Consider the following 12,741-nt stretch of genomic DNA (forward strand, 5'->3'; position numbering starts at 1 on the left):
CTGTATTTTTATAGATTTTATTTTTTTTAATAAAAATAACAGATTTATAGAAAAATTAAAACAGCACAGAGATTTCCCCCAAATCCCTCCCCCATACACAATTTGTCCTGTTATTGACATCTTAAATTAGAATGGTACATTTGGGGGGCACACCGTCTATAAGGCATTAGCCTGCTGTGGCCTCCTCTGACTGGCAAAGCAATAAAACAGTCTTTTTCTCCTTCACCCCCCAAAAAAAAGAATGGTGCATTTTTAACGATTGATTAATGAACAAATATTATTAACCAATATATGATTAATATAAAATTAACCCATATTATTATTATTATTAAAAGTGTATTGTTTATTCAGATTCCTTAGTTTACCTAATTTTCATGTTCTATTCCAGGATTTCATCCAGGGCATCACATTATTCTTAGTGTTTTCTCCTTAGGCTCCTCTTGGCTGTGACTGTTTCTTAGACTTTGTTTCTGATGACCTTGACAAAACTAGCAGTCCTGGTTGGGTATGTTGTGTGGGAATTTGCCTAATATTTTCCTACGACGAGACTGGGGTTGTGGGTTTCCAGGAGCAGGATCACAGAGGTAAAGTGCCATTTCCATCACGTATCACATCAAGGGTACATATCACCAACAGGACTACGGCTCTTGATGTTGGTCTCGCTGGCGGAGGCAGGATTTGTCAAGCTTCCCCACCGTAAAGCTCCTCTCCTTTCTCTTTCCATACTGACAACCGGGTTTTTTTTAATCCTTTTTTTTTTTTTTTTTTTTTTGGTCTTTTTGCCTTTTCCAGGGCTGCTTCCCGCAGCATATGGAGGTTCCCTGACTAGGGGTCGAATCGGAGCTGAAGCCACCAGCCTACACCAGAGCCACAGCAATGAGGGATCCGAGCCGCATCTGTGACCTACACCACAGCTCATGGCAACGCCGGATCCTTAACCCACTGAGCAAGGCCAGGGATCGAACCTACAACCTCATGGTTCCTAGTTGGATTCATTTCCGCTGCACCACGATGGGAACTCCACCATGAATTATTTTGAATTCTTCTACATGAGAGATCAGTCTCTTCCCTCCTAATTAGTTCACCCAATACTTATTGATAATAGGCTTATAGGGGTCTAATCGGAACTGTAGCTGCTAGCCTACACCACAGCCACAGCAATGAGGGATCCCAGCCATATCGGTGACATGCACCACAGCTCATGGCAACACCGTGTCCTTGACCCACTTGAGCAAGGCCAGGGATCGAACCCGAGGCCTCCTGGATACTAGTCAGGCTCATTACCGCTGAGCCACTGCGGGAACTCCCAGGTCGGTGCTTTGGAAATATTTGTCAAATAAACGAAAATGGCCTTCTCTCACCTCCAAGCTCCCCTGGGGGCTGGTTTAGGCCATCCCTTTGGGTCCCACCACTTGGCTCTCAGTTCTTCAACCTAAAGATGGGAAGGAGATTCACCAAATCCTCAGCAGAGCCAATCAACAGCCTCCTGCAAATCTGCACTTCCTCCTTGAGGCTGAAACCCCACACCTTCCCAGAGCTGCCTCCTTTCCCAAGATTTCAAGGCAGCCGGGCCTCCTGCTCCCATCCTTCAGGTCACCTCCTAATTAATTATCTCAGTCCCCCTCTGATCCCTTCCCGCTGCCCCCCTGGCTTATCAGCTCAAAGCCTCCAAAGCCGAACCTGCGCCCTGTGTCACCACAAGCCACCTCCGCAGAGTCCAGAGGGGTCTTGCTAACGAGCACCTCAGGCCTGCTCCCTCCCCTGCTTAAATTCCTTCTGTGGTCCCCAGGATCCAGTTCAAAGTCTGGATGTGTCTGCTTCTGGCCCCACCTCCTCTCAAGCCTCGCCCCTCATGTCCTCCTTCCTTTGAGCTCCTGCGAGGGGTCAGCTCCACACCTGCCACGGCCCCATTGTGCCCTCGCCCCCTCCCCCAGCCCTGTCCTGGCACAACTACAATGAACTATAACTGCCATCCTGACTTCCCATTGAGTTCTCAGGGCTTCGTCTAGAGCCCCTTTGCATGACAAGCCAGCTGGTCTGTTTGGGTGTTACCAGAGTGACTGTGGTGGGGGAGGGGGGGGTTGGGGGAGACCAGGGAGGGGGCTGAGGCCCCTGGGTTTACCCCCTGGTGCCAGCACTGTGAACCTGGCCCCAGACCCTAGGTTCCATGAGGAGGAGCTGGGTCTCTCTGCTCCAGGGCCTGGACACAGGAGAGGCTCTTAAGAAACATCCAGTGACTTGTTGAATGGTTGGCTCTAAGTAGTAATTTTTTCTTTGTTTTTGCATGTTCCATTTAAAAAATAAATAAATAAGGTACCTTCCTCAATTTTTAGAATGAAAAACAAAAACTAACCTTGAAAAATCATTCTTATTAAAATGTTGATTGGAAAGTAACACTTTCTGTATCTTCCAAAGCTGAAGAGATGCACCCGCCTCGGCCCACAATCCCTCCTATGGGTGTACACCCGAAAGAAATGCGTCCCTAGGGCCATAATGGATCGGGAGTAGAATGTTCGAGACAGCCTGGAACTGGAACCGATCCAAACGTCCACCAAGAGCAGAACGGGTGAGAACATCATAATAGCATCACTTGGGGTCGAACTACCAGCAATGAAGATGCTCGCCTTCATACAGACTTAAATAAAATGGAGTATTGGGGAGTTCCCATTGTGGCGCAACAGAAATGAATCCAGCTAATATCCATGAGGACTAGGGTTTGATCCCTGGTCTCGCTCAGTGGGTCAGGGATCCAGTGTTGCCGTGAGCTGTGGTGTAGGTCCCAGATGCAGCTCGGATCCTGCATTGCAGTGGCTGTGGTGTAGGCTGGCAGCTACAGCTCTAATTCGACCCTTAGCCTGGGATCATCCATATGCCACAGGTGTAGCCTAAAAAGACAAAAAAAAAAAAAAAAAAAAAGGCGTAATATTGGGTTATATATAAAAAAAAAAAGACACAAAAGAGTACATGCTGTGTGGCTCATTTATGGCCTATTAGTAGGTACAGTTTAGAAGCAGGCCTAGGGGTTAGTCTAACTCTGAGGGTGAAAAGTGACAATGTCCCGAAGGGGCTTCTGGATGCTGGGAGGGGCTGTTTTTCTTTCTTTTTTCTTTTATTTTTTTGTCGTTTTAGGGCCAAACCCGGACCATATGGAAGTACCCAGGCTAGAGATTGAATTGGAGCTGTAGCTGCCAGTCTATACCACAGCCACAGCAACACGGGGTACAAGCTGCCTCTGTGACCTACACCACAGATCACGGCAACACTGGATCCTTAACCCACTGAGTGAGGCCAGGGATCGAACCCGTGTCCTCGTGGATACCAGTCGGATTCGTTACCGCTGAGCCACGATGGGAACTCACAGGTGAGGGGCTGTTTTTCAGTCTGGGTGCTGGTTCCAGACACATGCTCAGCTCATGCGAATCCATCCAGCTCTATGATTTTGAGTTTGACAATAAAATGATAAAGGCAGAGCATGTATCCTGGAGCAGGTTAAATCCATCTCTCTTTTCTGTCCTAAGGGAGGTGGAGGGCAGGTGCCCAGAGTCCCTGGTGAGCTGGCCTCCAACGGGTATCACCAGAGTCCCTCCTCAGGCTCGCAACCCCCAGACTCAGAGACTCTTTCCATCAAGTCTAGACAATGCTCAGAGCTCTGGGGTCAATTGCCAGGGAAAATCCCACCATTATAGTTTAGGGCCTAGAAGCAGGGCTCTGAGGGGCTACAGGCTGTCCCCCTCTGCCACCAGCTGCCAGCTGTGAAGCAGGGGTGGGACTGGGGGCTGGGGGAAGGGGCGGGCCTGGTGTGGGAGGTCAGAGTACAGCAGTACCGGCGGCCTGGGTCCCTGCGTTCTGCCCGGCAGCCTCTCAGCACCCTCCCACCCCTGGAGAGGGCAGGCTGGCAGGTGGGGCTGTCACACTCCAGGGCCCCCATCCCAACCCCCACCTCCAGCAGAGGACAGGGAGCTGGGCACCAGCTTCTCCTGCACTCAAGGGCAAGGGCAGATCAGAGGCCTCATCTGACCTTGTACTTAAGCCCCCCAGGGGTCACTGCAGCACCCAGGCTCTAGGGTCTCAGGTCCCCACCATCACCGTCGGGGCCGGGGGAGGGCAGTAATCCATCAGAGCCCTGCAGCAGCCCAGTGAAGGGCAAGGATCCAGTGCTGTTCTCCCTTGTCTGCTGGCCAGCGAGGTTATTTATAACCACAGGTCGCCTTACCTCCTGACCTCCAGCTGGAGCCCAGCGATCTGCAGTGATTAGCATCTCCTCACTGCCCACTGTGAACAAATACCCCTCTGTGTGCCTCCCAGGGCGCAGGCCTCACCCTGGGGCCTGCAGGAAGCAGGATGTTGACCCGGAGTCCGCCCCAGGCTTCCTCGGGCAGACCTAGCTTACTGGTGCGTTGAAGGGAAGGTGTTTTTTTTTTTTTTTTTTGTCTTTTTGTCTTTGTTGTTGTTGTTGTTGCTATTTCTTGGGCCGCTCCCGCGGCATATGGAGGTTCCCAGGCTAGGGGTCGAATTGGAGCTGTAGCCACTGGCCTACGCCAGAGCCACAGCAACGCGGGATCCGAGCCGTGTCTGCAACCTACACCACAGGTCACGGCAACGCCGGATCGTTAACCCACTGAGCAAGGCCAGGGATTGAACCCGCAACCTCATGGTTCCTAGTCGGATTCGTTAACCACTGCGCCACAACAGGAACTCCGAAGGGAAGGTTTGAGAGAGACTCAGCTACTCCTGTTCTGTTGCTTCCCAGGTTGAACATGTTGGCCTGTTGCTGGGGGCAGTTTACAATATGGGGCTCCGCAGCAAAGGGGTGCCCTCTTCAAAGCCCGGTGGGAAGGAGGCAGCACTGGTAACGGCACCCCCTTCCCCCAAGTGGTTTCTGAAATCACACAAGACAAACTGCCTTCTCCCCAGCAGTGGACCCTCCTTCTTAGATGGCAGCTGGAGCTCAGAGGGGGAAGGTGTCTGGTCCAAGGTCACACAGCCAGCCAACGGCAGATCCCCTGCTCCTCGCTGATGGGAAGCATCTGAGTATCAGACCTCCTAATTTTGACCCCAAGCAGCCATCGTAAAAGGAGCCCAGGGATTGGCTGATTGGCCTATCCATTCAAGGCATTTTTGCTGAGCATGTATTACTTTTTTTTTTTTTTTTTTTGGTCTTTTTTGCCATTTTTTGGGCTGCTCCCACAGCATATGGAGGTTCCCAGGCTAGGGGTCAAATCGGAGCTGTGGCCACTGGCCTACACCAGAGCCACAGCAACGCAGGATCTGCAACCTACACCACAGCTCACGGCAATGCCCGATCCTTAACCCACTGAGCAAGGCCAGGGATCGACCCCGCAACCTCATGGTTCCTAGTCGGATTCGTTAACCACTGAGCCATGAGGGGAACTCCAGAAATGCTTATTCTTAAGGGGTGGCCATCTAGCAGAGTCGCTGACTCCCTGGAGACTTGGGTCCCTTGATGGAGCCGTAGTCCAGGCAGCTGCTTGAGTCCCCAGGAGGGAGACTGAGTCCAGGAGCAAGAAGGCCAGGCTGAGGGCACGTGTTGGGACTGCAGCCTTGCTGCGGGTGACCAAGGCTGAGTGAGTGTAACGTCCCAACATCCCAAGCTGTAAAGGCTTTGTCTCAGTGGTGGTTGCCCTCCTCCAGACGGCCTCAAACGACCTTGCTTCAGGGGCAGAGGGTGAGGCCTCACACAGAGCCCAGTCGTGGTGGTCATCCGGGAAGAAGCCACGGGGCTGGGTCTTGCTGAGTGGCTGTGCTGCCCAGTGCAGAGGGGAACTGAGTCGGGAGGATTGAAGAAGCCAGCAGTGAGGGAGGCAGGGCTCTGGATGCTTCCTTCCTTTTCTGCCTCCCTCTCAGACCCTGGGAAGCCCTTGGAAGAACTCGGGCTGTATGACTTGACCAACCCCCTGCCCTCTCTGGGCCACAGTTTCCACATATAATAATGAAGGGCTCAGCAGTTAACAAACCCAACTAGGAACCATGAGGTTGTGGGTTCAATCCCTGGCCTTGCTCAGTGGGTTAAGGATCCAGCGTTGCCATGAGCTGTGATGTAGGTTGCAGATGTGGCTCAGATCTGGCGTTGCTGTGGTTGTGGCGTAGGCTGGAAGCTGTAGCTTTGATTAGACCCCTAGCCTGGGAACCTCCACATGCCAAAGGTGTGGCCCTAAAAAGCAAAAAAAAAAAAAAAAAAAAAAAAAAGAATGAAGGGGTCTGGCCGCCTGGGGTCCTATTTTAGGGACTCAGAGATCCTCCAAGCCAAGTCAGGCTCAGCTTGCAATTCTTCCACTTGCTGAAGAAGCCCAGAGCACAGTGGCAGAGTCAGAAGTGGCCGAGTGGCCGTGGCTGAGTGGCGCTTCCCTGTGTGCGGAAGTGCCATGGATACATGCTACCTGTGTGAGTGTGCGGGACATGCTTGCAGCCACGTGCGTCGGAGTGTGCCTTGTGGGCCGGTGGCTGCATAGAACCTGTGTGCAGGAGGGAGTTGTGTCTCGGTGTGTGTGAAGGTCTACTTAAGTGGGGGGGGCAGTGTGTGTGCACATGCAGAGTGGGTGTGTGAGACTCGTGCAGGTCCAGGTATGCACACGGAGGGTGGTGTGGGTTGAAGGAGCATCTCCGGGACTGGGATGAAGGCCTGGAAGGGCCTCTCCCTCACTCTGCACACCCCCTCTGCCCACATGGTCAGCCTGTGGCCGATGGGCCCTGACCAGTCAATGAACTCAGGGTCTGGAAGAGTCAGCGGCTTTTCCGACCTCTTTGCCAAATGAGATGTCAGCACAGAGGCAGGGGTGGGGGTGCAGGCTGGGGAGCGTGGCCATGACTTCATGACAACTGGCTGCTGGGGGAGGGGTGGGGAGCCAGGAACCCGGCCCGGTTGGCCCCTGGTTGTGGCAAGGCCTGGGGAATCCGCTCTGGGTGGGAGAGGCAGCAGCCCAGCCCCGGGCTCACAGTTCTCGGGCACCCTTGGTTGCTTTTGTGGGGGCCATGGTTAAGCCTGGGCCTACCAGGAAGGTGGGGAGGGGCACTGTGCAGCACCGAGAACCCTCCAGGGGCTTTCAAGAGCCACCCCATATGCTCACAGCAACCCCAGGAGCTAAGGACTCTTATCCTGGTTGTGCGGATGAGGAAACTGAGGTTCAGAGAGTCAAAGGAACAGATGTGTCTGGAGCCAGACAGCTGGAGTGAGTGGTGGAACAGCCTGGAAACATGGGTTGGTGCATTTCCACCCCAGCCCATGACAACACGGAAGGGCAGAGGGGTAGCTCCAGTGAAAGCATTGACGTGTAGGCATCTCTGAATCCTCAGACTCCATGCTCCTCATCCCCCCATGATGGCCTCCATCTTGGGGAGCCCCTCCACATACTCCACTACAATGTGAGGGCCAGGGACCTCCCTATGCAGTGGGGCCACCGGAAGTAATCAGAAGCCTTTCTCTGAGCACAAGCCAGAGGCTGGGCCCTATTCAGAGCAGAATGCCTTGGTCCAGGCCACACCGCCCTGACTACCAGCGATCAGGCTTGTGATGTTCCTTTGTGGGGTTGGAGGGGCCCCAAGATCACAGACCTGGGGGTGGATGTGAGCACCATCTTTGCATCCAGAAGCTGAGATCAGCTTTTGGGGTGCTGTTTGTTCAGCCATTTACTAGTTTCTCTTTACAGTAATAATAATGAGCCCTGTCTAAGCGTTCTCGTTCACAAAGTACTTTCACAAATGTTCTCTCATTTAATCCTCTCGCCTGCCCTGTGATGAGGAGTTAATATACCCATTTTATGGAACCAGAAACTGAAGCACAGGAGGGAGGTTCTGGGACTAGTCTCAGATCTCATGGCCTCCAAGGGGCAGCCACCTGGCCTTCCTGACCCCTGTCCTGACCCGCTCCTTCCACAGCAGCAGCTCCTCCCAGAGGAGCGTGGCACTCCTCCCGCTCCTCCAGAGGCAGGCCTGCATCATTTCCCAAAGCAAGACCAGATGATCCGCTGTCTTCATCCGGGGGCTGTGTGAAGGCTGCTCCCCACACTCCCCTCCTGCAAATATTGGGGTCTGGGTGGTGGGAAGATATAAAGACGCAAAAGTAACTGCCGCAGAGAGCTGGAGACAGGTGCCAGGAGGGGTCCCTCCTGCCCTTGGCACTGGGCCAGCAGAGGAGCAGAAGGAAGCAGCAACTCCTGGAATATAACCCATTGACCGGGCGCCCAGTGCCAGCTGTTGCCAGGTTCTCATCTGCTTGTGGCAAAATGAGAAACATAAGGGCATTGTGAGGGTTTCATGAAGCTGGACTCAGTCTGAAGGAATGTGCTCTTACCTGAGCTGTGAATTCTTGTCCGTGTGTGCTTGTCCGTGTGTTTAAAAGGACTTTTCTGAGTTCCCGTTGGCTTAGCGGAAACGAATCTGACTAGGAACCAGGAGGTTGTGGGTTTGATCCCTGGCCTTGCTCAGTGGGTTAAGGATCCGGCGTTGCCGTGAGCTGTGGTGTAGGCTCGAATCCCCAGTTGCTGTGGCTGTGGTGTAGGCTGGCAGCTGTAGCTCTGATTCGACCCCTAGCCTGGGAACCTCCATACGCCATGGGTGCAGCCCTAAAAAGAGAAAATAAAATAAAATAAGATAAAATAAAAGGACTTTTCCTTTGACATTTCCTCCTAATGTCCTTAACTCGGCAAAATGAAGAAACGGTGACCATGTCAGGCCCTATATTGTTTCTTTGGAAACGTTAGTGAGCTGAGAAATCCAAAGATGCTAGTTCCTGGGGGGACCTGGCGCAGAAGTTGTTTTTTGAGGGGGGATATCGGAACAGCTGGAAAAACCCACGGAGAGAAGGGGTTGGGCGGGGTTCCTGCCCAGACTCAGCTCCACAGTCCCAGACCCCAGGCATCCCCAGGAAACCTGAGCAGAGGGAACATTTGAGTACAGGGAATTCTGAGAAAGGCCTCAGGGCCAGCGCTCCATGCCACACGCCCTCAGCCTCTTCTGTGACCCAGAGCCAGGCGCAAATGTTCCCTTAAACCTAACCTCCTGCCTTCCCCAGCCCCCACAAGGCTGGTTCTAAAATAGCCTAGGCCCTAGGAGGAGACGTCATGGGTCAGGCTGGCTGCCTGCCCCTCAAGAGGGCACGTTGGTAATGCCAAGGCCAAATATAGAGAGACACGGGACACCAATGGGGGACTCAGGGCCTGGGGAGCCGCGCCCTCTTCCAGGTGCCTACCCTTCCCCCACCTGTTCTGAGCTCTGCACCCCCTAAGCCTGGGCAGCCGGGAGGCACCGCTTGCTGGCCTGGCTGTGGCCCGGGGACATGTCCCAACAAGTCCTGAGCAAAGCTGGAGGTGGCCCAAGGGGGTGCCAGGCCTGGTCTGGGTGTGAGCTTGGGGACACCGCCTCCGTCTGGGGGTCTCTAGGTGCTTTTATAAGCGTCGCTTCCCACGGGTTGCCCCCGCGATCAGGAGGCTCAGGAGACAGGAGGAGCCTCCCAGGCGGAAGCACTCCTGCCCTCTTTTCTTCCCAGCTTCCCAAGGAGACCAAGGCCATAAAGCCGGGGGCGGGAGGCTGGGAAGAGGGCAAGCAGCCAGGCCAAACCCCAATAAACTGCTGGTTCAATCGAACTGCAAATAATCAGGCCTGATCACCAAGGTTACCTCCGCCCTCCACTCCCGGGAATTAAAAGTCAAAGGGCAGAGCTGCTGACGCAAATGTCAGGGGAGACAGGAGGTTTGGAACAGCTGGGATCCTGCTCCCTGGCTCCGCTGCCCCAGAGCCTTGAACACGGCATCCCCCAGGCCAGGCCCCCAGAGCCCGGTGTGCACTCGGGGAAGGGGGCTGCACTGCCTCTCCTTCCTGGTTCCAAGGTCAACGGTATCTGATTGGAGGTTAATGAGAAATTCCCGACACGTGGCGTGGCTGATGCCTGGGGGACGGGGAGCAGCAGCAGCTCAGCGTTTCATAAGCCTCTCTCTTCCCACCCCTAAACAGAAGGAAAAAGCCTCCATCCTCCCTGTGGGGGCTGGGGGGGCTGGCTCCCTGAAACTCTCTGTGTGTCCCCCAAGTCCACCCTATGGTGGGCACGCCCTGGGCAGCTGCGCTGTGTTGGGTGCACCAGTGGTGACCCCCAGTGGCCAGTGTGGGACTTAAACTTGGGCGACTGCAGACCCAACACTGAACCTCAGCCCAGGGCAATGGCTGGGGAAATGTGAGCTGTGCAAGATTTAGGAATTTGATTTTGGATAACAGGGCTGTTGGCATTTGGAGGTATTTTGGGATGTGCTGATTTTTCCTAATTGAACTGTGGCTGGATCTCAGCCTAAAGGTCCTACTGTTGGCAAATCGGCTTCAACGTGTCCAAGAATGCACTCCTGTTAGCCCTGCTCCTCCTCCTGACTTCCCCGTTTCTATTAATAGCACTGCCACCCTTCCAAGCCTTCAGGCTCCCAACCGTGGAGTGGAGTCATCGTCCATCTCTTCCTGCCCTGGGCTGGGTGCCTGGTCCTGCCCCTCCTTGCTCTGCCGGCCACTCTTAAAGCCCCCTCATGGCCTCTGCCCCAGTGAGTCTAGTCAGCCGGCCTCTCGCCTTGAGCTACTGCCAGTGTCAACAATGCTGCTGGGTCAGACGTGCGGATGTGACCAGCCCTCCACTTACTTGGTGTGTGACCTTGGGCAAGGCACTTGCCTTCTCAGTGCTCAGCTTCCTCAGCTGTAAAATGCGGATAATAATTACGGTTCCCATTCATGGAGCATTGCAGGAATTAATGCAGATTTGGGTAGTTCCCATTCTGGCTCAGTGGAACGAATCTGACTCGCATCCATGAGGACACAGGTTTGATCCCTGGCCTCGCTGCTCAGTGGGTTAAGGATCTGGCGTTGCCGTGAGCTGTGGTGTAGGTTGCAGATGCGGCTCAGATTCCGAGCTGCTGTGACTCTGGTGCAGGCCAGTGGCTGCTGCTCTGATTTGACCCCTAGCCTGGGACTCGCCATATGCCATGGGTGTGGCCCTAAAAAGATTAAAAAAAAAGCGTATGAATTATTAGAGATCATCTATCCAGCCCAACTCCTCCAGTTTAAACAAGTAAATTCACTGCTCATTTCAGTAGCACATATACTAAAAAATTGGAGTGATACAGAGAATGGCGTGGCCCCTGGGCAAGGATGATGTGCAAATTCGTGATGCATTCCATATCAAAAACAAAACAAAAAGTAAAGAGAGGCCCAGGGAGTTCCCTTCGTGACTCAGAGGTTAACAAATCCAACTAGGATCCATGAGGATGCAGGTTTGATCTTTGGTCTTGCTCAGTGGGCTAAGGATCCTGCGTTGCCCTGAGCTGTGGTGTAGGTCGCAGATGCTGCTCGGATCCTGAGATCCTGTGGCTGTGGTGTAGGCTGGCAGCTGTAGCTCCAATTCGACCCTTAGCCTGGGAACTTCCATATGCCGTGGGTGCGGCCCTGAAAAGCAAAAAAAAAAAAGAGAGACAGAGAGAGGCCCTGAGGCTTCCCTCAGAGCTGCCTTGAAGGTTAAGGGAAGCAACACAAGTAAAGAACCCAGGACTGACTGGGCCTAGCACATGCTCCCTGTCTGTAAGGAGCCTTTCTTTGTCGAGGTCTCTTCTGGGCCTGGGAGACCCTTGCTGGTGGGCAGAAGTGAAGTGGGCACATATTCTGATCATCACATGAGAAGTGATTTTTTCTGAATTGACCTGGGTGTTTTCTGTCCCATCTGGCCTGAGGCGGAGTTTCTGGAACAAGCTGGTCCTCACTTGCTACCTCTTTCAACCTGGAGAAAGCGGCCTCTGGAAGGAGATGCCCACTGCCTCGGCAAGTGAGTTGTGTGGGCGAGGCACTCACCATTCTGCACCTCTCGGTCCTGGGTCTTGTCAGGTCTCCCCGTGATCCACACACCCAACCCTTTAGTTCAAATCTGTGAGTCCAGGAAAAAAAAAAAAAAAAAAAATCACAAAAAACAAAAAACCATCTCCTCCAAGCTGTGCTCAGACCTCGTAGATAGCCTTAGGCAGGGAGGAAGATTTGTTTAGGAGCAGCCCTGCACAGAGGCAGGGGGATGGCTGGTGTGAAGCCGAGTCAGGGATCTGGCAAGCGCTCCCAGCCACTCACCTCAGCCCGCACCAGGCTCTCCTTCAGCCGCAGAAGCTGTGGGGTCAAGGGTCTTCTCTACAAAAATCTGTCCCAAATAAGACATCGCCTTCGCCTGCGGGATCGGGCTGAGAATCCGGATCAGAATCCGCACACCCTGGCCCCTGAGCTTTGCTTTGCGGGTCTACTCAGCTCAAGTATAATAGATGATCAGATTATGGCCCCCATGGGGGCAGAAGGGTCAGGCCACTTGACAAAGAGGATCCTAAAACCCTTTCTGGTACCGCTCATTTCTGGGGGCTGGGGAACCTGGGGGATTAAAATCACACACACCCTCTCTGGGCCTTGAATTAAGGCAACGGCTCAGTAGGGGACACCCCCACCTTCCAAACTTCGGTGATGGCAGTAGGCTGAGGTGGGGGGGTTGGGGTTTCTGTCTGAGTCTGGAAACCCAGTTGCCTCCAGGACAAGTCCAGACATGCAGCTGTTCTCCGAAAGGAAGCAGCAGCTGCGGGGGAAGGGCAACATACTGAGAGGAGGGGAAAGAGGCAAAGGACTTCAGATTCATTGAGGACAGTTAAAAGGGCCTCATGAGAGGAGGTGTTCTGAGTCTCCCGGGAGGAGCTGCCTCCCCGCCATGGCAATCTCTTTCCTAGGTGAACATTT

General features: G+C 53.7%; 1 non-coding gene across 1 annotated transcript; it reads left to right on the top strand.

Moving 5' to 3' along the window:
* The first annotated feature begins 11,065 nt into the window (after positions 1 to 11,065).
* On the top strand, positions 11,066 to 11,171 carry LOC146398161 (U6 spliceosomal RNA). Its single transcript, XR_014822183.1, has one exon. It is a non-coding gene; the product is annotated as a U6 spliceosomal RNA (small nuclear RNA).
* The last annotated feature ends 1,570 nt before the right edge of the window (positions 11,172 to 12,741 follow it).

Source organism: Sus scrofa, chromosome 12 (genome assembly GCF_054392235.1).
Source record: "Sus scrofa isolate SSC_HxYL_T2T_F1_AM1 chromosome 12, Sscrofa_HxYL_maternal_Yorkshire_Landrace_v2.0, whole genome shotgun sequence".
Taxonomy (NCBI): domain Eukaryota; kingdom Metazoa; phylum Chordata; class Mammalia; order Artiodactyla; family Suidae; genus Sus; species Sus scrofa.